Consider the following 24,763-nt stretch of genomic DNA (forward strand, 5'->3'; position numbering starts at 1 on the left):
AAGAGTGGAAATACAGCTTCACACCCTGCATTGTCATACGGTCATAGCTAATTCTGGACTAATATTGGACTCAGGTCTAACTTATTGCTTGTTTCTTAAATTATTGACTCTATTATAGGACGAGAATCCATTCATCATGGCCTTGGATCTAATACTTGATACAGTATCTGCAGTTTGCTGGGGTAGAAAGCCCCAAAGATTCAAACACCTTTTGAGGGAGTCAATCACTCTTCATCTCCACCTTAAATAGGTGAGCCTCATTTTGAAATCATGCCTCTCAGATTCTCCCACGAGGTAAACCATTCTCTCAGCATTCACACTAGAATCTTGATATGTACAGTGGCACATATGGAGAGCTATTGCCTTGCAGTGCTAACATGCCACATTCAGTCCTAACCCTGGAAGCAATCTGATTTGAGTTTGCATGTTCTCCCCCCCGTCCAAGTGGCTTTCCTCCAGGCACAGGTTTCCTTGCACGTCCCTTAAGATGAGAAGGTTGGTACGTAGGTTAAATGATCACTTTTAATTGTCCCGAGTTTTTAGGTGAGTGGTAGCATCGAGGGGGAGTTTTTGAAAATGTGAAAAGAATAAAAACAGACTAATATAGGATTTGTGTAAGTTGGGTGGTTGATTCGATGGGCTGAAAGGCCCGTTTTCATGCTGTATGAATCTATAACTTATTTTTATAAGGTCACTTTTTTAAATCTTTTTTTGTTTGTTTTCTTTTGTAATTTTTTTTTTGAAGTTTATCATCAAATAAACATTTCCATAAGATGTATTTCAGACATTGTACATAATCATATATATTACAAATCTCCACAAAGTATTTATCTGAGGTATACACTTATAGAAAAGAGTGGAAAGAAAGAACAAGCAAAAGGAAAGAACTATGTACAAGTAGGGAATGATCTTTTTTTTTACAACAGATTCATTGATTTGTGAGAATAAAATCAGGCCTATGAATGATAATCTTCACAATCTTTTTTTTAACAGATTAGCTTTATTTGCCAAATGCACAACAAAACATCAAAACCTATGGTGAAATGTGTTATTTGCATCAACCATTCTGAGAATGTGCTGGGGGGTAGCCCAAAAGTGACACCACACTTCCATTGCCAACATATCATCACAATCACTATACTACTATGCTCAACTTTCTTCATGAGGCACATTTCTGTGACTACAATTCACAAGATGGTATAAGAGATGTACTACCCATAACTTAGTTTGCCTATAATGCTTTAGTGTTCTGCACATTTCCCTGAAGGTGAGAGTTCAGCAGTCTTTTCTCCTTGTGGCTGTCAACCTCCCTGACCTGTGAACACGACACCAGAATGGACTGACCTGTAGAATGATGATGTGACATCTAACACAAATCCTGTCGGTCCTGCTCCAATCACCCCAACACTGAGATTGCAGAGGTTAGCAACACCAACACCAGGAACTACCTGGTGATTATATATCATCTATGGTGAAAAGAAATACCCTCAGGTGATTCATATAAATTAGATCTTGTCTAAATTAAAATGGATATTACTGGAATTGATTCACTAATGTAAATTAAATTAATATTAAAAATGTAATTGTTACTACTCTATAAGTTGATGATACATTTTAAAACTAGGTAGGTATATTTTCCAAACACTACCCTAATATATTTGCTTTAACTTGTAACTTAATGAATGTAGAAATGCATTTTGGGTCTTTGTGAAATTATGCACTTTCTTAAGTTTAATTGGAAAAAATACATCTTCCTGCAATTCTGTAATTACACCCTCCTGCCAGTGAGGACAGTCTGTCCACATTTGAGAGTGTGGGACTGTGCGATGGTAAGTGTACATAGGAAATCCCTGCTATGAATATGAATTTGTTAATGCATAGGTTAACAGTGGGTGAATGTAGAGAGAAGACTGCTCAGTATATCAATACCTTAATGAGATATTTACATAAAGATGCTGTAAAGCCCTCGTATTACAATTTGTTTGAGAATCCTATCAGTGGCACACATTGCTGAAACTGAAGTATAGATGCTGGAACATCAATTGCCTTTCCTAACTGACAGAGCTTTGGGTCAGTTCCATCCCAGTGATCAGCATCAGGCCGCCAAGCCCAAATAGAATCCATTTATATGCATTATATTCATTTTAACTTCATACCAGGAAGGCAGTTAATAACCCAGAACAACAATGTATACTGGCAGTCCACATGAGTGAACAATTATAAAAATTGAAAGAAAAAAACAAAGGAAGCTACTGTTTATCCTCTCATCAGTTACTGTGCCTTCACAAATATTGTACATTGCACATTTAATACTTTAAGTTTATATAATGTATTCATAAATAAGATGCCAAGATGCCTTAAAATGTTCTGAATGTTAATGGACATCATTTCACCAAAACAAAAATAAGTCATAAAGTTACATTAATGGATATAAAAATGCATAACCAACCAACAGAATGTGTTTGAGATTTATTGGACTAGTTTCACTAGGTGTAATTGCTTTAGTTCTCCCTAAACTGTGAGTGAGAAAACACACTATTGGGCTTACTTTTCTGTAGGTTTCCTTTACAGGCTGATTCAAACCATACAAATTTACATCTTAGACTATAAAATTAAAAGGATCCAACTAATTTCAACTTGTAAACCAGAAATTAATCAGAAAAAAAATTTGTCCACAAAGAGCATGATTAGGTATTTAGTCCTGAATGAAACAGAAATGAAACTTGTTTCACTGTCACAGCAGTTACTTGTTTTAAATTATCCCTGTAGGGTAAAAAGAAATCAATATTTCAGTCACAAGATGCTAATTTACAGAAATGCATGTTACTAATTAAACAAGATAATTAAAATTACTACATGAAGGCAGTTTGAAGTTGCCTAAGAGGTTATAACATGTAAAGTGTTCATCGTTAAAAGCTTGCGAAGCAGCCGGATCAAAATAAAAGTCTGGAATTTCACCTTATGTAACTATTACCAGCTGAAGGCTGGATTTTCTTATATGGATATCCCTCGTCAGTGAAGTCACTGCTGCTCAAAGTTAATCACTTTCACCCTGAACTTCATTGAAAGCTGCATGTTAAAGTTCACATAGCCAACATCTGAGAGCAGAGAACACCAAGTAGATTACTTTACAGAACTGAGAATCAGTCAAATTTTCTTGTGAGTTTATAACTACAAGACTAAAAGGACTGACAGAATAGTTGTTATTTCCTTTGTTTTAACTGCCTCTAAACTGGAGTTTGGGCTTGCCTTAGGTGCTCTGTTTTATGCTTTTATAGAGGGCTGCTTCCTGACACTACCGTGGAAGTGGTAACAGTGGTTTTTATACCCCCAACTGTTCTATGTCATTGATTTGAAGTCATGGTTCGAATGCTTCCTGTGTAGCTTGGATATCATGTGAATTGCATTCAGACGGCGTGGGGTGTGCCCTTCTATATATTGGTGAGACCCGACGCAGACTGGGAGACCGTTTCGCTGAACACCTACGCTCGGTCCGCCAGAGAAAGCAGAATCTCCCAGTGGCCACACATTTTAATTCCACGTCCCATTCCCATTCTGATATGTCTATCCATGGCCTCCTCCACTGTCAAGATGAAGCCACACTCAGGTTGGAGGAACAACACCTTATATTCTGTCTTGGTAGCCTCCAACCTGATGGCATGAACATTGATTTCTCTAACTTCTGATATTGCCCCACCTCCCCTTCTTACCCCAACCCATATTTATTATTTTTCCCTTTTTTTTCTTTTCTCTCTCTCTCTCTTCTCACTGTCCATCTCACAATCACTCCTTGCCTGCTCTTCATCTACCTCTGGTGCTCCCCTGCCTCTTTCTTTCTCCCTAGGTCTCCCATGATCCTCTCCCTTATCCAGCTGTGAATCCCTTTTGCCTATCAACTTTCCAGCTCTTAGCTTCATCCCTCCCCCTCCTGTCTTTTCCTATCATTTCAGATTTCCTGCTCCCCTTCCCACCTTCAAATCTCTTACTAGCTCTTCTTTCAGTTAGTCCAGATGAAGGGTCTCGGCCAAAACATCGACTGTACTTCTTCCTATAAATGCTGCCTGGCCTGCTGCATTCCACCAGCATTTTGTGTGTGTTGCTTGAATTTCCAGCATCTGCAGAATTCCTCGTGTGTTAGGGACTTTACAAACAGTACAACCATCACTGAATTCTATCTGAACAACATCAGGAGAAGGAACAATAATATCTATCACTTCTAACAACTTCTTGAAAAAATTAAACAACTTAATTTAATGAAATCACATGATGAATATGCCAGCTTTTATTCATGAGAATATTCAACAATGAAGCCTGCTATTAATTACAAAATGTCAATTGATAGATTACTGCTAATCTGTTGTTAAAATGGTTGCCAATGCATACAATATTTACCCCATACATACTATTTTGAGTAGATTCACTGAGTGTTGGTGCCTAGTTACCATATTGTTTAAGTCTGTTTTGGAAATCTCCTGCTATATGCCTCAAAGAGCAAACGTCACAGTTTAACAAAGCCAATTCCTGACACTGTTCTGCCAACATGGAAAATTTAGGTTCCCTACAAATTCATCCACATTTATGCAATGTTTAGCAAAGGTTAAATAATGAATAGTACATAAAATATCACAATAACAAGTTTCAAATATTTCAAAGCAATTCTAATGGTAAAGGAAGTTTAAATAAATTATTGGTGATTCTTCAGAATGCTATCTTAGTTTAGTTTTTAGCGAGATAACATGCATTTAATTTTAAAGTTGATCTAATTGTGCTAAATCCACTTGAGGTGATTGATTTGATTAATTTGTAAACTTTTAAAAGATTCTGCCTGTATCATTTGAGGTCCTAAAATGCATCAAACTCACTTTTGAAGCATAATCTGTAGTTGGAATTAGCAAAGTAAAAATGATTAATTGGTCTATCAGAGTGAGATTTATTATCACTGACAGTTATTGTTTTGTGGCAACAGTATAGTGCAAAAATATAAAAATGTTTAAATTATGAATATAAATAAACATTGCACAAAACCGGAATAACTAAATAGTTCATGGGTTCATGGAGTGTTCATAAATCTGACGGCAGAAGGGAAGAAGCTGTTCGTAAATTATTGAGTGTAGGTCTTCAGGCTCCCTGTGGGTAATAATGAGAAGAGGGCATGAACCAGATGGTGGAAGTCCTTAACGATGGATGCCACCTGCTTGAGAAACTGCTTCTTAAGGATGCTCAGATAGTGGGATGAGTGGCTGACTCTATAACACTTTGCAGCCTCTTCCAGTCCTGTGGATTGGAGACCCCCATACCAGCCTGTGTTTCAATCAATCAGAACGTTCTCCACTATACATCTATAGAAATGTGTAAGAGTATTGATTTATATACCAAATCTCCTCAAAGTAGAACTGATGCCATGCCTTCTTTGTGATTGCATTGACATGTTGAACCCAGGACAGATCCTCTGAAATATTGACGGCCAGGAACATGAAGCTGTTCACCCTGCCACTGCTGATCCCTCAGTGTGGATTGGTGTCTGTTCTTCTGATCACTTCCTTAGTCTTGCTGACTTGAGTTCGAGGATACTGGTATGACACCACCCAACCAACCAATCTGTAAGTCTCCTCATAACCATCGGAGTTTCTACCATCAACAGTGGTATCATTCACAACATATTCGATGGTACTTGAGCTGTGCCTAACCACACAGTCATGACTGTAGACAGAGTAGAACACTGCTTCCCTGAGGTATGGCTGTGTTGATTGTCAGAGAGCCAACGATGTTATTATCGATCTGTACTGACTGTGGTCGAAGATTCATTACAGAGGGGGATACAGATGTCCTGCTTTTGAACTTTAGCATTTGTACTGAAGGAATGAAGTTGTTGAATGCCCAGATACAATCAATGAACAGTAACCTGACATATATCTTGTGGCTGTCCTGGAATTCCAGAGTCAAACAGAGCCAGTGAGATTGTATCTGCTGTAGACCTGTTGTGGTGGTAGGCATATTGCAGTGTGTTCTGGTCCATGCTCAGGTAGGAGTTAATTCTAGTTATAAGCAACCTCCCAAAGCAATTATTTACAGTAGGTGTGAGTGCTACTGGGAGATCGTCATTGAGGCAGCTCACCCTGCTCTTCTTGAGCACCAGTGTGATTACTGCCCTTTTGAAGCAAGAGGGATCTTCCAACTGCAATGGTTAATTTAACCAGTTCCTTGAACATTCCAGCTGTTTGGTCAGCACGTGTTCAGTACCCAGCCAGGTACATCTTTGGGATCTAATACCTCACAAGGTTTCACCATCCAAGACGGAGATCGCAGAGTCGCCAGATGGTGTGGGGATTTGTGCATATTCCCTCCTTCAATGCCTATATAAAAGGTGTTGAGGTCATCAGAGAGCGAAGCATCACTGCCATTTATGCTGTTAGACTTCTCATTATAGGAAGTAATGGCACATCCCACCACAGCTGTCATGAATCTGAGTTTGTCTCCTGCTTCATTCAGAATTGCCTTTAACTCTCAAGTTGGCCTTCTATTGGTCATACCTGCACTGCTTGGAGGATTCTGGATTATTGGTCTCAACTGCCACAGATCTCACCTCAGATTTAATGGTTCATCGAGGGTTTCCGGTTTGAGAAGCCTCGGCATGTTCTTGAAGGTGCACTCTCATCCATGTAGGTCATGATAAAGTTGGTGACAGCTGTGACATATTCATTCAGATCCAAGATGAATCCCTGATTATGGTCCAGTCTACCATTTCAAGGGAGTCCTGAAAGCTCTCCTCTGACCATCCGTCATGGTCCTCACCACTGGTGCTGTGGTTCTCAGTCTCTGCCTATATGCCAAAAGAAGAAGTACAGCCAGCTGATTGGACTGGCCAAAGTGTGGGCATGGGATGGCATGCTAAGTGCCCGTGATGGTGGTCAAGTGCACTGACTCTTCTGCTTCCACAGGTGACATGTTGGTGGTAGTTGGTCGGGCCTGCTTGATGATCAAGAATGCATCTGGGTGTGCTGTCTTGAGACCGTTGATAATGGTGCTCAGCTCTTTCAATGCCAGCCTGGTGCTGGCCAGAGGGGGAATATGCACCGCAACCAGGACAATGGCAGAGAACTCCTTCAGCAAGTAGAATGAACAAAACTTGGTCACCAGATATTTCAGGGGATAGGTCTGAGACAGGAGCACCATATCTGTGCACTACAAAAAGTCAATCATGAAGCAAACATATACAGTAACTGAAAGGGTAAATGGAGCTTGGCAGAAAAAATGTGATTCAAAAGACAGCAGTTTGGGCAACATTGCTTTTAACCTGGAACATGCACGCAAATGGTTGGAAATGTTCCTGGCAATGACAACAAAGACGTTTTATTCCTACTCACGTTCCTGTAATAAGTTATGAACATCAAGTAATACACTCACTATAGTATATTCATCACTTTAATTTTAGCAACAATTTTGTGATGTTATTTATACAACCTATTTATTCTCAACCTCATGTTTAACCATAAGTTAGACATAAAACCATAAGACATGGGAATATAATTAGGCCATTCGGCTCATCAATTCTGCTCCACCATTTTTTCATGGTTGATCTTTTTTCCTCTCAATCTCATTCTCCTGCCTTCACCCCATACCCTGAATAAGACCATATGACATAGAAGCAGAATTAAGCCATTTAGCCCATTGTGTCTGCTCTGCCATTTCATCATGGCTGACCCACTTCCCTCTCAAGCCTTTTCTCATTTCCAAAGCATCAAACTTGGGCTATCTAAACAAAGCCAATTCATGTAAGATAATTTCAGGGCGTTGGCCAGCAAGGGCAGTGGAAACATAAAGCGAAAGATTTTATTTCTTGGCAAGCTGTTCCAACAGAATTGGTGTCCCTTGATGGGCTTCTGGATACAACTCTGCATTGACTCAAGATGGACCATATTAGTGAAATACAGAGAGATTTGTGCTGGGTAGTTAGGTGTTACTAACCCAGGATGAAAAATTCAGGAAAACTACTGAGGAAGGTCTTTGGAAGATTGCTCAAGAGAAACTGTCAGACAAGGAATTTAAACAATTAGTGAAACTAGTAACAGTTGGCTGTTTAATTGAGGATTGTCAGCAGAAGTCTAAATTAGAGCGAGAAAGGTCAGTGGAGTAAAACAATATCGGCAGAAAGCTAAAGTAGAGCAGAACAGATTAGAAGAGGAAAATATAGGATATCGGTGGGAAGCTAAAGTAGAGCGGGACAGATTCAGAGATGAAATTAAAAGGCTCCATAAGGAGTTAGAAACCCTTAAAGAAAAGCTTACTAATTTACAGGAACAGAGGAGTGTGGATTTGATACATATAACCAGTTCCAGTTACTGCATGAAAAGCTGGTTAAAGAAAAGAAGTTAATAACAAAAAGAAACCCAAGTGGCAAAGAACAAAGTGGAGAGATTAAGGAAATAGCGTAGCAACTTAAAGATAGCTATGAATGCGATAGAGAAATCAGAACATGAGAAGAAAAGCAACACTGGAGATCATACAAAGTGTTTACAGCAGATACAAAAGCTGCAGGGCCAACTCGCTGCACAGAGAGGAATAAAGTGCTTTTCAATCAGAAAGAGGAGAGGAAGGAGAATATGGAGATATAGATTGGAGTGATTTAGCAAATAAGGCAATTAGATGTGATTATGGTGTGGGGCCTCCTCCTGAGGTATCTCTATCAATGTACAACCAGAAGTAGCTGGTAGTGTAGTCGGCATTATTAGCTCTCTATTTTATTATCAGAGAGGGAGAGCTAGGGCAAGATGTCAAGACCTGAATGTAACGTAAGCTACACTATCCAGCGTACAGCAGCTGAAGGATATTGCTAAGAATATCAGGGCGTATCTGCCCGAGGATGGTCATTGGGAGCTGTCATCAAAGAACAATACATGGTCTAGAAGATGCTGAGAAAAGGAGAATGATTATTTGCTTGCATCCAGACATATGCTCCACTTTGCTAGAAGCACAACGATGTGCTGGAGGAACAAATGAGGAGTTAAAGTATGCGATATTTCCTGTTATGTGTAGTAAAAGAGGGGACCCAATAAATGGGCTAAGTAAACATTACCAGAGGAGAGGAGAACATCCAACTGAATTTACATCCTGTCTATGGATCGTGCTCCAAGGGATGTACCAGAACTCTCAAATAGCACCAACAAGCAAGGATGTTGCCTGGATTGGGGAGCATGCCTATGAGAATAGTTTGAGTGAACTCAGCCTTTTCTCCTTGGAGCAATGGAGGATGAGAGTTGACCTGATAGAGGTGTATAAGATGATGAGAGGCATTGATCATGTGGATAGTCAGAGGCTTTTTCCCAGGGCTGAAATAGCTAACATGAGAGGGCACACTTTTAAGGTGCTTGGAAGTAGGTACAGAGGAGATGTCAGGGGTAAGTTTTTTACGCAAAGAGTGGTGAGTGTGTGGAATGGGCTGCCGGCAATGGTGGTGGAGGCAGATACGATAGGGTCTTTTAAGAGACTCTTGGATAGGTATATGGAGCTTAGAAAAATAGAGGGCTATGGGTAACCCTAGGTAATTTCTAAAGAAAGTAAATGTTTGGCACAGCATTGTGGGCTGAAGGACCTGTATTGTGCTGTAGGTTTTCTGTGTTTCTAAATCTAGAAAAAAATATTTGAACTGTTTGATTCTAATGACCCTACACATACTGAGGTATGTATTTCAGAAAATAATTAGAGCACGAGAGAAGTGCAGGAGTTAAAATCTAACTTTGGGAATATTTTGGAGGCAACTAAAATGTTTCCCCTTCAAGAAGATGCATGGGAAATGTAGAGAAATGCAGGTCAGGGTAGATGCTAGCAGAGAGATGCAGAGGAGAAGTAATACAGCACTGGAATGCATTTTCACCCAATCAGGCAAACTGGCTTGGGAGGCTAACATCCCAGAACGATGCTCAAATCTGCTGTTTCAGCTGTGATAATGTGAGGCATTATGCCCAGAACTGAACAACAAGCAGTTTATATAATCTGAGTCCTAACATAGATCAGAGGTTGGAGTTAGAGAAAGGTCAGTCGATGTAGGAAATTTGGTTGATGTGGGGATGTCATGCATAAACTTGTTGCATGATGAATAACTTCCAAAATTTATTTATTCTGAAGTCTCAATAGCACACTTCTTCAGTCTAGACTGACTGTAACTTAATATTTTGATAATGATTTAACCCCTAAGAGCAAATCAATTTCTGAAATAGTTTGAAGTGTGAATGGTTTGTAAATTTCAAATGTTGCATGAGATGTGGCCACATGTGAATTTGCTAGAATGAGAAAGAGTATGTGTGAATGCAAAGGGTGTCATGTGTTCATTCAATCGACATTTGGAGGAAGTTTGAATTAATCCCATACTTCAGATGAAAAAGGTGATCAATTGAAATATTTAGGTTCTCCAAAGTGAACTGGCAGGAGCTCTTATCTTTCAAGAGGCTGTGTCTTTAAGTGCCAAAGTGCAGGGACCACCCCTCCTCACCTCTACACAGCCATCTTTTCTTTTCCTTTATTCTTTGGAAATTATATTAAAGATCTCCACCGTGGAAATTAACTAATTATTCTAAGTTTTGCAGTTACTTACGAAGGTTCTGAAGGACGAGAAGTACACATCTGGCTTTTTGTTTTGTCGTGTCTGTGCTTTTAGTTTCTTTATCTGTTTTCCATGGAATTGGTTTTAGACAGAGACCTGGGTACCTCACTGGCTATGTGAAATCTAGGTTAAGGTGATGGAAATCTGTACATCTTTTTCCAAATATGAGATGCCCAAACCTCAGAGGGAAATTGGCCATTGGTAGAGAGTTAAATTGAAAATTTGGAATTGATATTTTGCAAGATTGGGACACTTGAGGAGCAATCCTAAAAGTTATTTTTGCTAACAAGACTTCTTTCTTTTTACTGAACATAAAAGATGTTGCCCAAGACTTTTCACAGATTCATTTTGAGCTTGAGTTTCTTTTGAACTAGCTTTGATGCCATCACAGTGTTGTAGATGAATACTCAATTTAAATATTGGGCTGGTCCAAACCGCAGCTTGACATTAATTCCATCGTCATCTTCTTTCTTCCTTTATCAATCTTTTTATTAATCAATTAAGAGAGTACACACACACTCTCTCTCTCACACACATACACACACACACACACACACACACGAGGAGAATTATCTCAAATATCTATATCAATAACAATTCATATAAAAGGTAAAATAAACATTATAAAAATCATACTTAGTATTAATAGTATGTAATGAAGAATAAGATAATCGATTATCCTCTTTTCCATGAAAAGAAGAAAAAAGATAAACTTTTTATTATTTTAATATACATAAAAACCCACTAAACTTAAAAAACACAAAAAAAAGTGAGAAAAAAGGGAACTGGGCAGCTCAACTGAGAGTGAAAGCAAGAAAAAGAAAAGCTTCTGATCAAATCCAACATTTTGAGAAGGTAACTGGAAGAGCCATAAATCAAAGCATATGAAAATATTGAACAAAATGTCGCCAAGTTTCCTCAAATTTAAAGGATGTATCAAATATCCGACTTCTCTAAACTTAAACAGGACATAATGGAAGTAAGCCAATAAAGAGCAGCAGGTGGATTAGAATCCTTCCATTTAAGCCAAATGGCTCTCCTAGCCAGTAAAGTTATAAAAGCTATTATCCGTTGAGCAGAAACAGGAATATATCCTCTTCCGATGGAATGATCCCAAAAATTGCTGTAAGTAAATTCGGTTGTAGATCCAAATTCAAGACTTCTGATAAAGTTTTAAAGACTTCTTTCCAAAAATTATCTATCTTGATAGAAGACCAAAACATATGTGTTAAAAGTAGTCACCTCAAAATTACATCTGTCGCAAAATAGGATTAATACTAGAAAAGATACAGGCTAATTTATCCTTTGACATATGTGCCCGATGCACTACCTTGAACTGTATCAAGGAATGACAGACACAAATAGATGAAGTATTTACCAAATCAAAAATTTTATCCCATTGATTATCTGAAAGTGACTCTCGAAATTCCAATTCCCACGCAGCTTTAATTTTATCACTAGATAACATATGCAAATTCAATAGCCATTTATAAATCATAGCTATCAGTCCTTTTTGAAATGGTTTAACCTGAAAAAGAGTACGTATCTATTATATTGGGTGAATAAGCCGAGGTAAAATTTGAAAGTAAACTACATAGAAAATTCCTAAGTTGTAAATATCTAAAAAAAAGTGTGCATTAGATAGGTCATATTTGTCCACTAACTGAGTGAAAGACATTAAACAATCCCCCATAAACAAGTCTAAAAAGTTACTATTCCTTTGGTTTACCGATTTGAAAAGGTCTGATCGGAAATTGGTGGTGTAAAAAAAATAATTGAGATGGATTTTACTAGAAAGTACAAAATTATTAAAGTCATAGAATCTACGAAACTGAAACCAAATTCTTAATGTATGTTTAATAATGGGATTAAAGTCTCGACTACCAATCTCAGAAAGCCAAAAAGGAAGAGGAGCTCCCAGTAAAGAGGCCAAAGAGTACACCTTCACCGAGATTCTCTCCAAATCCACCCATAAAGGACAGTTATGTATGTCTGAGAAATTAATCCAAAAAGAAATATATCAAATATTAATTGCCCAGTAATACATTCTAAAATTTGGCAAAGCCATACCACCATACTTACTTAATTTCTGCAGCAAAGGTTTACTCAATCTAGGATTTTTATTATTCCAAATGTAAGATAGTATTTTAGAGTCTATTCTATCAAAAAATAGCTTGGGAACAAAAGAAGGGATTGCTTGGAATACATATAGAAACTTTGGTAACACTATCATTTTAATAGCATTAATTCGACCAATTAATGATAATGTCATAGGAGACCATTTAGAAAGTACTTGTTGCATGCACTCAATTAATGGAAGAAAGTTATATTTATACAGGTCCTTAAATTTTTTGGTAATTTTAATACCAAGGTAAGTGAAGTTATTTTTAGTAATACTAAAAGGAATTTGGTCATATTGAACCAAATAGTTGTTAATAGGAAATAAGTCAGTTGTGCGCAAATTTAATTTATATCCAGAAAAACTACTAAATTCAGAAAATATAGATAACATAGCGCGAATAGATTTCTTAGGATCTGAAATATAAACTAACAAGTCATCTGCATACAACGAAACCTTATGCACTTTATTTCCTCTCTTAATTCCTTGCACCTTATTGGAGTCCCAAAGAGCAATAGCAAGAGGTTCTAGAGCCAGGTTGAATAACAACGGACGAAGAGGACAACCTGCTGGGTACCTCTGTATAACCTAAAGTAAGGAGATTTTTCATAATCTTCAAGCATGTAGCGGTGTGCTACACATAGCGCTGGAATAACGACACGCAGACAGTGAGTTGCAGTTGCATTAAAGCTTTATTAAACTTCGCGGCCTCGCTCTTAAGCCTTCCCATTTCCGCCCTCCCCGGGCGGGAATGCTGTAGGGGGCGCATATTCACAGTCCCTTCCCACACGCGGGCTTTTCCCCTTGCTGGTGAAGAAGGCCTGGTGCCCTTTTTGGGGCCGGCCTCCCTGCCAGTGCACACCGTTTTGTGAGCCGGTTCGAGTGCGCTGGAAAGTGGGTCGCCCCATAACCCCCCCCAGAACCGGCGATACACCCCCCCCCCCCAATGTCCACAGTCTGAGTCGGTCTCTGTTTGGGAGGTCTGCCTCTGTGCCGCGGTGCCGGAGCCCCGACCGGCTGTGCCAAGTCCACATGGGCCGGTTTGAGTCGGTCCACTGTGAAAACTTCCTCTCTCCCCCTAATGTCCAGCATGAACGTGGACCCGTTGTTTCTGATCACCGTAAACGGCCCCTCGTAGGGCCGCTGTAGCGGTGCCCGATGTCCGCTCTGGCGTACAAAAACAAACTTACAGTTCTGCAGGTCTTTGGGTACGCAGGTCGGGCTCTGTCCATGCTGTGAAGTGGGTATGGGGGCCAGGTTGCCGAGCCTCTCACGTAATCTGTCCAGGACTGCTGCGGGTTCTTCCTCCTGCCCCCTTGGGGCCGGTATGAACTCTCCCGGGATGGCCAAGGGTGCACCGTACACCAACTCGGCCGACGAGGCGTGCAGATCCTCTTTGGGCGCCGTGCGGATTCCGAACAGGACCCAGGGGAGCTCGTCCACCCAGTTAGGTCCTCTCAGGCGGGCCATGAGAGCCGACTTCAGGTGATGGTGGAAACGCTCCACTAGTCCATTCGACTGTGGGTGGTAGGCAGTTGTGTGGTGCAGCTGCGTCTCCAAAAGGCTGGCCATAGCTGACCACAGGCTGGAGGTGAACTGGGCGCCTCTGTCGGAGGTAATGTGGGCCAGTACACCAAAGCGAGATACTCAGGTTGCAATCAGTGCTCGGGCGCAGGATTGGGAGGTGGTGTCGGTGAGCAGGACTGCCTCTGGCCATCTTGTGAACCGGTCCACGATAGTCAGGAGGAGCCGTGCTCCTCGCGACACTGGCCCACGATGTCCACATGAATGTGGTCGTAACGCCGGTGGGTGGGGTGGAACTGCTGCGGCAGAGCTTTGGTGTGCCGCTGCACCTTGGCTGTTTGGCAGTGCTTGCACGTTTGCCCATTCACTGACCTGCTTGCGGAGTCCGTGCCAAATGAACCTGTTGGCTACCATCCGGATGGTTGTCCTGATGGAGAGATGCGCTAAGTTGTGAATGGAGTTGAAAACTCGCCGCCGCCAGGCTGCCGGGACGATAGGGCGAGGTTGGCCAGTAGCTACGTCACACAGTAGAGTCCTCTCACCTGGGCCTACGGGGAAGTCTTGGAGCTGCAAACCAGAGACTGCAGTTCTGTAACTAGGGATCTCATCGTCTGCCTGCTGCGTCTCCGCCAGCGCTTCATAGTCTACCCCCTGGGACAGGACTTGGATGTTGGGGCAGGAGAGGGTGTCCACCATGACATTGTCCTTTCCCGAGACATGCCGGACATCCGTCGTGTATCGGAGATGTAGGACAGATGTCGCTGCTGGCGGGATGACCAGGGGTCGGATACCTTCGTGAACGCAAAGGTAAGCGGTTTGTGGTCCGTGAATGCGGTGAAGGGCCTACCTTCCAAGAAGTACCTGAAATGCCGGATTGCCAGATACAGTGCCAACAGCTCCCGGTTGAAAGCACTGTATTTGAGTTCGGGTGGTCGTAGGTGTTTGCTGAAAAACGCCAGGGGTTGCCAGCAACCCTCGATGAGCTGTTCCAGCACTCCACCGACTGCTGTGTTGGATGCGTCCACTGTGAGGGCAGTAGGGACGTCCATTCTGGGGTGCACTAGCATTGCTGTGTTTGCCAATGCTTCTTTGGTTTTAACGAAAGCAGCTGCGGCCTCCTCATCCCAGGTAATGTCCTTGGCCTTACCCGACATCAGTGTGAACAGAGGGTGCATGATTCGGGCTGCTGAGGGGAGGAAGCGGTGGTAGAAATTCACCATACCCACGAATTCTTGAAGGCCTTTGAGTGTGTTGGGTCAGGGGAAATGGCGGACCGTGTCTACCTTGGCGGGAAGAGGGGTTGCCCCGTCTTTAGTAATCCTGTGGCCCAGGAAGTTGATGGTGTCAAGCCCGAACTGGCATTTGGCCGGGTTGATTGTCAGGCCGTATTCACTCAGTCGGGCGTAGAGTTGACGGAGGTGGGACAGAGGCTCCTGACGACTGCTGCTGGCTATGAGGATGTCGTCCAAATAGATGAAAGTGAAGTCCAGGTCGCATCCCACCGTGTCCATTAACCACTGAAACATCTGTGCAGCATTCTTTAGGCCGAACGGCATTCAGAGGAATTCAAAAAGGGCGAACAGAGTGATGAGTGCTGTTTTGGGGATGTCATCCGGATGCATCGGGATTTGATGGTATCCTTGGACGAGGTTTACCTTGGAAAAGATTCTTGTGCCGTGCAGGTTTGCTGCAAAGTCCTGAATGTGCGGCACAGGGTAGTGGTCCGGTGTTGTAGCCTCGTTCAGCCTGCGGTAGTCACCGCATGGTCTCCAGCCCCCTGTCGCTTTGGGCACCATGTGCAGGGGGGAGGCCCATGGGCTGTCGGACCGCCGTATGATCCCCAATTCCCCCATCCTCTTGAACTCCTCCTTCGCCAGTCGGAGCTTGTCCGGGGGAAGCCTTCGAGCACGGGCGTGGAGAGGTGGTCCCTGGGTCGGGATGTGGTGCTGTACCCCGTGTTTGGGCATGGCTGCCGTGAACTGCGGTGCCAGAACCGATGGGAAATCCGCCAGGACTCTGGTGAATTCATTGTCGGACAGCGTGATGGAGTCCACGTGTGGGGCTGGCAACTGGGCTTCACCCAGGGAGAACGTCTGAAAGGTCTCGGCGTGGATCAGTCTCTTCCCTTGCAGGTCGACCAGCAGACTGTGAGCTCGCAAAAAATCCGCCCCCAGGAGCGGTTGGGCCACGGTGGCCAGTGTGAAGTCCCACGTGAACCGGCTGGAGCCGAACTGTAGCCGCACCGTATGGGTGCTGTAGGTCCGTATTGTGCTGCCATTTGCAGCCCTCAGGGTGGGACCCGGTTCTCTGTTATGGGTGTCGTAACTCGTCGGAGGTAAGACGCTGATCTCGGCCCCGGTGTCGACCAAAAAGCGGCATCCCGACTGTTTGTCCAAGACATACAGGAGGCTATCCTGATGGCCAGCCACCATAGCCATCAGCGGCGGCTGGCCCTGGCGTTTCCCGGGAAGTTGCAGGGCGGGCTACAGCAGCGGGCTTCTGCGTCTCACCGCTGGTGGTAGAAGCATCATTGATCGTTGGCCTCCGCAATCCTGCCTCTGGGTTTTGTGGGCTCAGCTGCCGGGCCTGGTCCAGTCTGCTGTTGGGCACATGGCTTGGTGATCAGTGCGATGGACGCCCCACTCTCCTTCTTGGCTTTCCACAGCACGTCTGCCCGGGCTGCCACCTTCCGGGGGTCGCTGAAATCCGCGTCGGACAGCAGCAGGCGTATGTCCTTGGGCAGCTGCTCCAGGAATGCCTGCTCAAACATGAGGCAGGGCTTGTGTCCTTCAGCCAGGGCCAGCATCTCGTTCATTAATACCAATGGTGGCCTGTCTCCCAAAACATCCAGGTGCAGTAAGCGGGCAGCTCGCTCACACCATGAGAGTCCAAAAGTCCTTATGAGCAGGGCTTTGAATGCTGTGTATTTGCCGTCCTCCGGGGGCGACTGTATGAACTCCTCAACCTGGGCGGCCGTCTCCTGGTCGAGGGAGCTCACCACGTAGTAGTAACGTGTGGAATCCGAGATTATCTGCCGAATGTGTAATTGGGCTTCTGCTTGTTGGAACCATAGGTGAGGTCGCAGCGTCCAGAAGCTTGGCAGTTTTAACGAAACTGCATGAACAGATACGGCGTCGTTCATCTTCAGTCCAACTATCGTTTGGGCCGTTGGGGTCACCAATTGTAGCGGTGTGCTACACGCAGCGCTGAAATAACGACACACAGACGGTGAGTTGCAGTTGCATTAAAGCTTTATTCAAACCTCGCGGCCTCGCTATTGAGCCTTCCCATTTCCGCCTTCCCCGGGCGGGAATGCTGTAGGGGGCGCATAATCACAGTCCCATCCTGCACGCGGGCTTTTCCCCTTGCTGGCGAAGAAGGCCTGGCGTCCTTTTTGGGGTCAGCCTCCCTGCCGGGGTGCACCATTTTGTGAGCCGGTTTGAGTGCGCTGGAAAGTGGGTCGCCACAAGCACACATTTATCTAGTTGTTGTTGGATGGCAAAATTATGATGATTTGCTCAGTCAGCACTATTTCTGCAGGCTGACATGAGGTTGTGAAGAGCATTACAGTTCTTACCTTCCTTACAGTTAATCTTCATTATACTGGTGTTAGGATATGATAACAAATGACCCCAAGGGACCACTCATATCAAAAGAAACAGGGAGGAGGTGGAAGATGTTCAGATAAAGCAATACCCATGGATAAAGACATAAACAAATGAAAAACTTTATTTATTATTTACTTTTTGTAGATTGTTCCTCACCTGTATGGGACGTTGAGAGGAGAAGTAACTGTTGGAAATATGAGGGTAAATGAACACAGAGTCATAAAGGTTCACTCAAAATTATCCTGAGGGGAAATAAGATGGCTTAAAGGTTAGCAAAGCAAGTTGCTGTAATTGTGCAGGGAATTGTAGATTGGGGAAATCAGAAGTTAAAAGGAGCAACAAGTTAAGGTTATGGACTTAAGAGGAGAAAATAAAATTAGAATTACAATAATTAATAGAAGAAGCAGGATCAGAAATATACAAAGGACACAAGGGAAAGCATATTAAAGACTGAGTAGACTTGGGTAAAATTTGTGGCTCCAGAGAGGGGAATGAAACCAAATGACCCACTGGTTATTAGACCATTGGGGATACCAGAGAGCTGAAAGTGTCTTGGAAGGGATAAAGGAGAGTGGAACAACACTTTAAATACAAGATCTCCTTTAACCCAAGATGAAAGGAAAATGTAATTTGTCACAATTGAATTAACCATGTATGGGAATATATTTGGTCTTGCTCCAGAACCATTACAGTGGACAAATTTGTCAGTAGTGATGTCAATACTTGGTAATCAAAAACAACTTTTCTCAATGGGTTTGCATAATGCTGGCTAACAGGAGGAATAGAGATTTAAAATTGTACCATACTGGGGTTGATGGTTTGATGTGCATGGACAAAATCTTAGATATCCCAGTGTACTGTTCTTAAATAAAATTCTAGAGGTGGCATTATCAAGTATCCCAGAGGGAACAATAATTTGTCAGTTTGTAGGTCCAATTACTGAGCAACTTTCAGGTAAGATCACAGTTTTGTGGGATGACACTCATGTGGATATTAGGAGGGGCAGTGACTCACATGAGATATGTCTATTGGGGTGGCTAAATCCAAACATTTTCCAAAGGTTGCTTTGATCATCATTAACTGTACAAAGAAGAACATTGTATGGGGGAAACTAGAGTGAAAAGGTTCCCAATGTGGGCAGGTAACATGAAAATACTTGTGGTTTCTGTACTAATGAAAAGTTTTCATTGTCTATTTTGCCTGTGAATAATTCAGATTCAGTTTATTGTCATTTAGAAACCACAAATGCAGTGCAGTTAAAAAATGAGTCAACGTTCCCCCGGATTGATATCACAAAAACATATGACAAAACAGACTACACCAGAAAATCCACGTAACATTTGGTAATCCCCAATCCAGAGTCCGGAGAGGCTGCTGCGTATTAATATCGCGCTACCGTCTTAGCGCGTTCCCCGGAAAGGAGCTCCAAATCCACCAGACAAAAACAAGACCAAAAAGTAAAGCTATAAGACCTGCACAAAACCACATAATTACAACATATAGTTACAACAGTGCAAATAATAGCATAATTGATAAAAAAACAGACCATGGGCACAGTGAAAATAGTCCAAAGATGTTAAAGGACAATAAGTTCAAAAGAAATCACCACACAGTTTCCACAAGTCCCCAGGGTCCCGACAGACTCGTCATCCCACGCCGGCAGCAGAAGGGAATACCCCCGCTATGGACTTCCACGGCACCGCCCAAATCAGCCTCGCAGATGCAGCACACCCCGAAAGCGACCTGAGTCCGTCGAAAGGACTCCGAGTCCGTCAAACCTCTGAGCTGATGACTATCCCCTCCGGCACAGCTTCTCTGAGCATATGAGAAGAAATAATCAGTATTTCTTCCCATATGCACTGGTGGGACAAGCATATTATATAGAAACAGCAGTGTGAGTTATAAAAAATGGAAACCTACAGCACATTACAGGCCCATCGGCCCACAATGTCATGCCAACCATGTAACCTACTCGAGAAACTGCTGAGAATTTCCCTACCACATAGCCCTCTGTTTTTCTACGCTCCATGTACCTATCTAAGAGTCTCTTAGAAGACTCTATTGTATCTACCTCCATCAGTGTTGCAGGCAGTGTATTCCACGCACCCAGCATTCTGTGTGAAAAGCTTACCTCTGACAGCCCTTCTGAACTTATTTGAAACTATGCCCCTTGCATTAGCCATTTCAGTCCCGGGAAAAAACCTCTGGCTATCCACACGATCAATGCCTCTCATCATCTTATACACCTCTATCAGGTCACCTCTCATCCTCCATCACTCCAAGGAGAAAAGGCCAAGTTCATTCAATCTAGTTTCATAAAGCACACTCTCCAATCCAGGCAAAAGCCTTGTAAATCTCCTCTGCACTCTCTATAGAATCCACAACCCTCCTGTAGTGAGGTGACCAGAACTGAACACAGTATTCCTAGTGGGGTCTAACTAAGGCTTTATAGAGCTGTAACATTACCTCACAGCTCTTGAACTCAATCCCATGGTTGATGAAGGCCAACACACTAAATACCTTCTTAACAAAACTGACAACCTGCACGGCAGCTTTGATTGTCCGCTGGACATGGACCCCCAAAATCTCTCAGATCCTCCACACTGCCAAAAGTCTTACCATTAATATTATATTCTGTCTTCAAACTTGACCTTCCAAAATGCACCACTTCGTACTTATCTGGGTTGAACTCCATCTGCCACTTCTCAGCCCAGTTCTGCATCCAATCAATGTCCCACTGTAACCTTTGATAATAATCCAGACTATCCACAACACCCCCAACTTTTGTGTCATCAGCAAATTAACCCACCCTTCTGCTTCCTCATCCAGGTCATTTATAAAAATGACAAAGAGGAGGGATCCTGGAACAGATCCTTGTGGAACATCGCTGGTCACTGACCTCTATGCAGAATATAACCCATCTACAACCACACTTTGCCTTCTGTGAGCAAGCATATTCTGGATCCTCAAAGCAAGGTCTCCTTGGATTCCATGCCTCCATACTTTCTCAATGAGCTTTGCATGGGGAATCTTATCAAATGCCTTACTAAAATCCACATACACTACATCTACTACTCTACTTTCATCAATGTGTTTTGTTTCAGCCTCAAAGAATTCAATCAGGCTTGTAAGACACAACCTGCCCTTGACAAAGCCATGCTGACTATTCCTAATCAAATTATGTCACTCCAAATGCTCATAAATCCTGTCTCTCAGGATCTTCTCCAACAATTTGACCAATTTGGTCTATAATTTCCTGGGTTATCTCCTCTCCCTTTCCTGAATGAGGGAACAACATTTGCAATCCTTCAATTCTCCCATCACTATGGATGATCCAAAGATCATCGCCAGAGGCTCAGCAATCTCTTCCCTCGCTTCCCACAGTAGCCTGAGGTACACCTCGTCCAAACCCAGTGACTTATCTAACTTAATGCTTTTCAAAAGCTCCAGCATATCCTCTTTCTTAATGTCTATCTGCTCAAACCTTTCAGTCCAGTGTAAGTCATCCCCACAATTGCCAAGGTCTTTTTCCCTGGTGAATACTGAAGCAAAGTATTCAGTAAATAATTACACTACCTCCTCCAACTCTGTGAATGTGTTTCCACTACCACATCTGATTGGTCCTATTCTCACACAGTTCATCCTGATGTTCTTCACATATTTGTAGAATGCCTTGGGATTTTCCTTAATGCTGCACACCAAGGCCTTCTCATGGCCCCTTCTAGCTCTTCTAATTTCATTCTTAAGCTCCTTCCTGGCACCCTGGTAATTTTCTAGAGCTCTAACAGTAGCTAGTTTCTTGAACCTTTCTAAGCTTTCCTTTTTTTCTTAACTAGATTTTCTACATCCTTTGTACACTGTGGTTCTTTTACCCTGCCATCCTTTCCCTGCCTCAGTGGAACATACCTATGCTGAGTGCCATGCAAATAAATGTTAGATGAACATTTCCCTCATTTCTGCCATGTAGTTCCCTGAGAATATCTGCTCCTAAATTATGCTCCTAAGTTCCTGCCTAATAGCATCATATTTCCCCCTACTCCAATTAAATGTTTTCCCAAATTGTCTGCTCCTATCCCTCTCTAGCACCATGGTAAAGGAGATAGAGTTGTGATCACTTCCTCCAAAATGCTCTCCCACTGAGAGATCTGACACCTGACCAGGTTCATTTCCCAATACCAGATCAAGTCCAGCCTCTCCTCTAATTGGCTTATCTACATATTGTCATAGGGGGACAGGGGGCTGGACCCAAGTGCAGGACACAGGCACTGAAGTACTAGGGGCAGGACAGGAACAACTAAACAGTAGACAAGATGTGTGACCATGGTGTGCGTGAGGGACGTGACATTCAAGGTGATTCTGGGGTTCCGGGAGAGTCTTCGAGTTCAGGCAAGGAGGGTCCCAGAGTTCATGCAGGATTGGATGCAGAGTTCACTGGGTGGGCCGCATAACTCCTAGGCAGGGCCCAGACCTCTCAGGCAGGAACACGGGGGCCTGAGCAGGTCACAGGACACCTGGGTAGGTAGCAGGGCACAACCTGTCAACAACAAGAGATAGGTAGGGGCAGAGACCTCTGGGCAGGCCACATAACTCCTAGGCAGGGCCCATACCTCCCAGGCAGGAACACAGGGGCCTGAGCAGGTCACGGGGCACCTGGGTAGGTTGCGAGGCACAACCCAACAGCATTGAGGGATGGAAAGGGGCAGAGTCCCCCCACCAGGCAATGGCAGTCCAGCCAGGCTTGCCCTATGGAGGCAAGGGATAGGAAGGGAACTAGGTCCAGGGTGACTGCCAGACTTACTCAAAGAACTCATCTTTAACAAGGGGAACTCCAAGCCAGGGCAACCAGAGGAACAGGATAAGCAGAACACCCAACTCCACTCAGTCCCAGAGCCCCCTATATACACCACCAGCCGATGGGCATCAGGTGCACCTCCTTGAGCCCTAACAAGCCACGATGATTCACAAGTATGACTAATTGGGCTCAAGGGCGAAAGGAGGGATGGCTACAAGACCCGGAGTCCAGAGTCTGCGGACCGGATCAAGAACCGGAATGCGGGCTCCGGACCGGATCGTAACACATATTGCATCAGGAAACCTTTTTGAACACACCTAACAAACTCCACCCCATTTAAACCCCTTGCTCGAAGGAGATGCCAGTCAATATTAGGAAAGTTAAAATTTCCCATCATAAAAACCTTGTCATTATCACACTGTTCCAGAATCTGTCTCCTTATATGCTCCTCGATGTCTCTGTTACTATTGCGGGGTCTATAAGAAACACCCATTGGAGTTATTGCCCCCATGCTGGTTTCTGACATCCACCCACACTGACTCAGTAGACCACCTTTCCAGAACACCCTCCTTTTCTGCAGCCATGATACTATCCCCGATCAGCAATGTCATACCCCCACCTCTTTTGCCTCCCTCCCTGTCCTTTTTGAAATATCTAAAGCCTGGATCACTCAGTAGCTATTGCTGCTGACATCCAAATACCTGTAATTGTGACAACATCATAGTTCCACGTATTGATCCACGCTTTGTTCATCCACCTTGCTTATGATACTCCTTGCATTAAAATAGACATCTCAAACCGTCTGGCTGAGTACATCTTTGCTCTATCATCTGACTATCCTTCTTCACATTCTCCCTACAAGCTGACTCTACTTGTGTGCCAACCGCCCCATCCTCTGCCTCTTCATTTCACCTCCCACCCCCTATAAATCTGATTTCAACCTTCTCCAGCAAAACCTTTATGGTTTAAAAAATAAGAAAAAAAACCCATGCAAGGAGAAAGGACTCACTGCGTTCGGTGGCGCTTTGCCTGCCTTCCGCTGCCGCAGATTCTTCCTGCGCCTGCTCACTGGCTACCAAGGGCTGGAAACCATGTCCTTTGGAAGGTTACCATGTCGCCATTGGAAATAAGACTTTAGATCTGGCTATTGGAGGATAAGCTTTGCCTCATCCAGCACCAGACATGATAATGAAGGAGAACCTCATAATCCAACGCACTGATACGGATCAATATTTGGGGACTATGTTGTCACAGAGTTGCCACTGATTCCTCATTTAACTGCAGATTGGATTTGAGTTATGGAGGAGGCCAGGATGATAATCCATTAATGGACTAAGCACACAAAAGTAATTAGAACACATGCTGATAAGGCGAATGAAATATTGAGTGACAGTGTTTCGGAGTAAGTTTTGGAATTGGAGATCTAATGTTCAAATACATCCATGGGTGAGGGTAGATTTATATTATACTGTAATAATAATTTTATGTATGTTGTTAACTGTTTTGGTTATTGAAAAGATTGGACTCTGCAAAAACAGAAGCAATGGGTGATAGTCTAAAACTGGAATTGTGTGAATTCAGTAAGTAGATGTTTCTTTTATCTAATGTGAATGTAGCACACCCATTGGGGTCCCATAGAAATCCTATGGTAGTCAACAGGATGAGAGGAAGATAATCATCCAAATATAAATATTTTCAGATCGAGAAGATGTTGGCTAGAAAGAACTACAAACTCCAAATCAGTGAACAGGACTGTGGCAAGGGCAGTAAAAACAGACAAAGCAAATATCTTTGTTGTTGCTATGTGGTGGCCATTTTGTGAGACTGTCCTTGCACCCACCATATTGTGAACTGCTTGGTGAACCAGATCTTGCTCAGGGATAGCTTAATCAGAGCGGTTAAAAATGGACACATACAATTTCGATTGATGATCTGCTAATACTGAGACCTTCAGATAGGAGGCTCTTTATTATGTAAAAATCATAGGTGTGTAGAAGGACCAGCCTGTAACCTGGTCATCTGGGCCCAGTGTTTGTCTGACCTGGTTGATCTGGTCTGAACCAGTCTGTTTTGGAAGGGACTCAAGTCTACAGGAAGAACCATAAAGTAATACTGCTTGTAAA

The sequence above is a fragment of the Hemitrygon akajei genome, chromosome 15 (assembly GCF_048418815.1).
Source record: "Hemitrygon akajei chromosome 15, sHemAka1.3, whole genome shotgun sequence".
NCBI classification, from domain to species: domain Eukaryota; kingdom Metazoa; phylum Chordata; class Chondrichthyes; order Myliobatiformes; family Dasyatidae; genus Hemitrygon; species Hemitrygon akajei.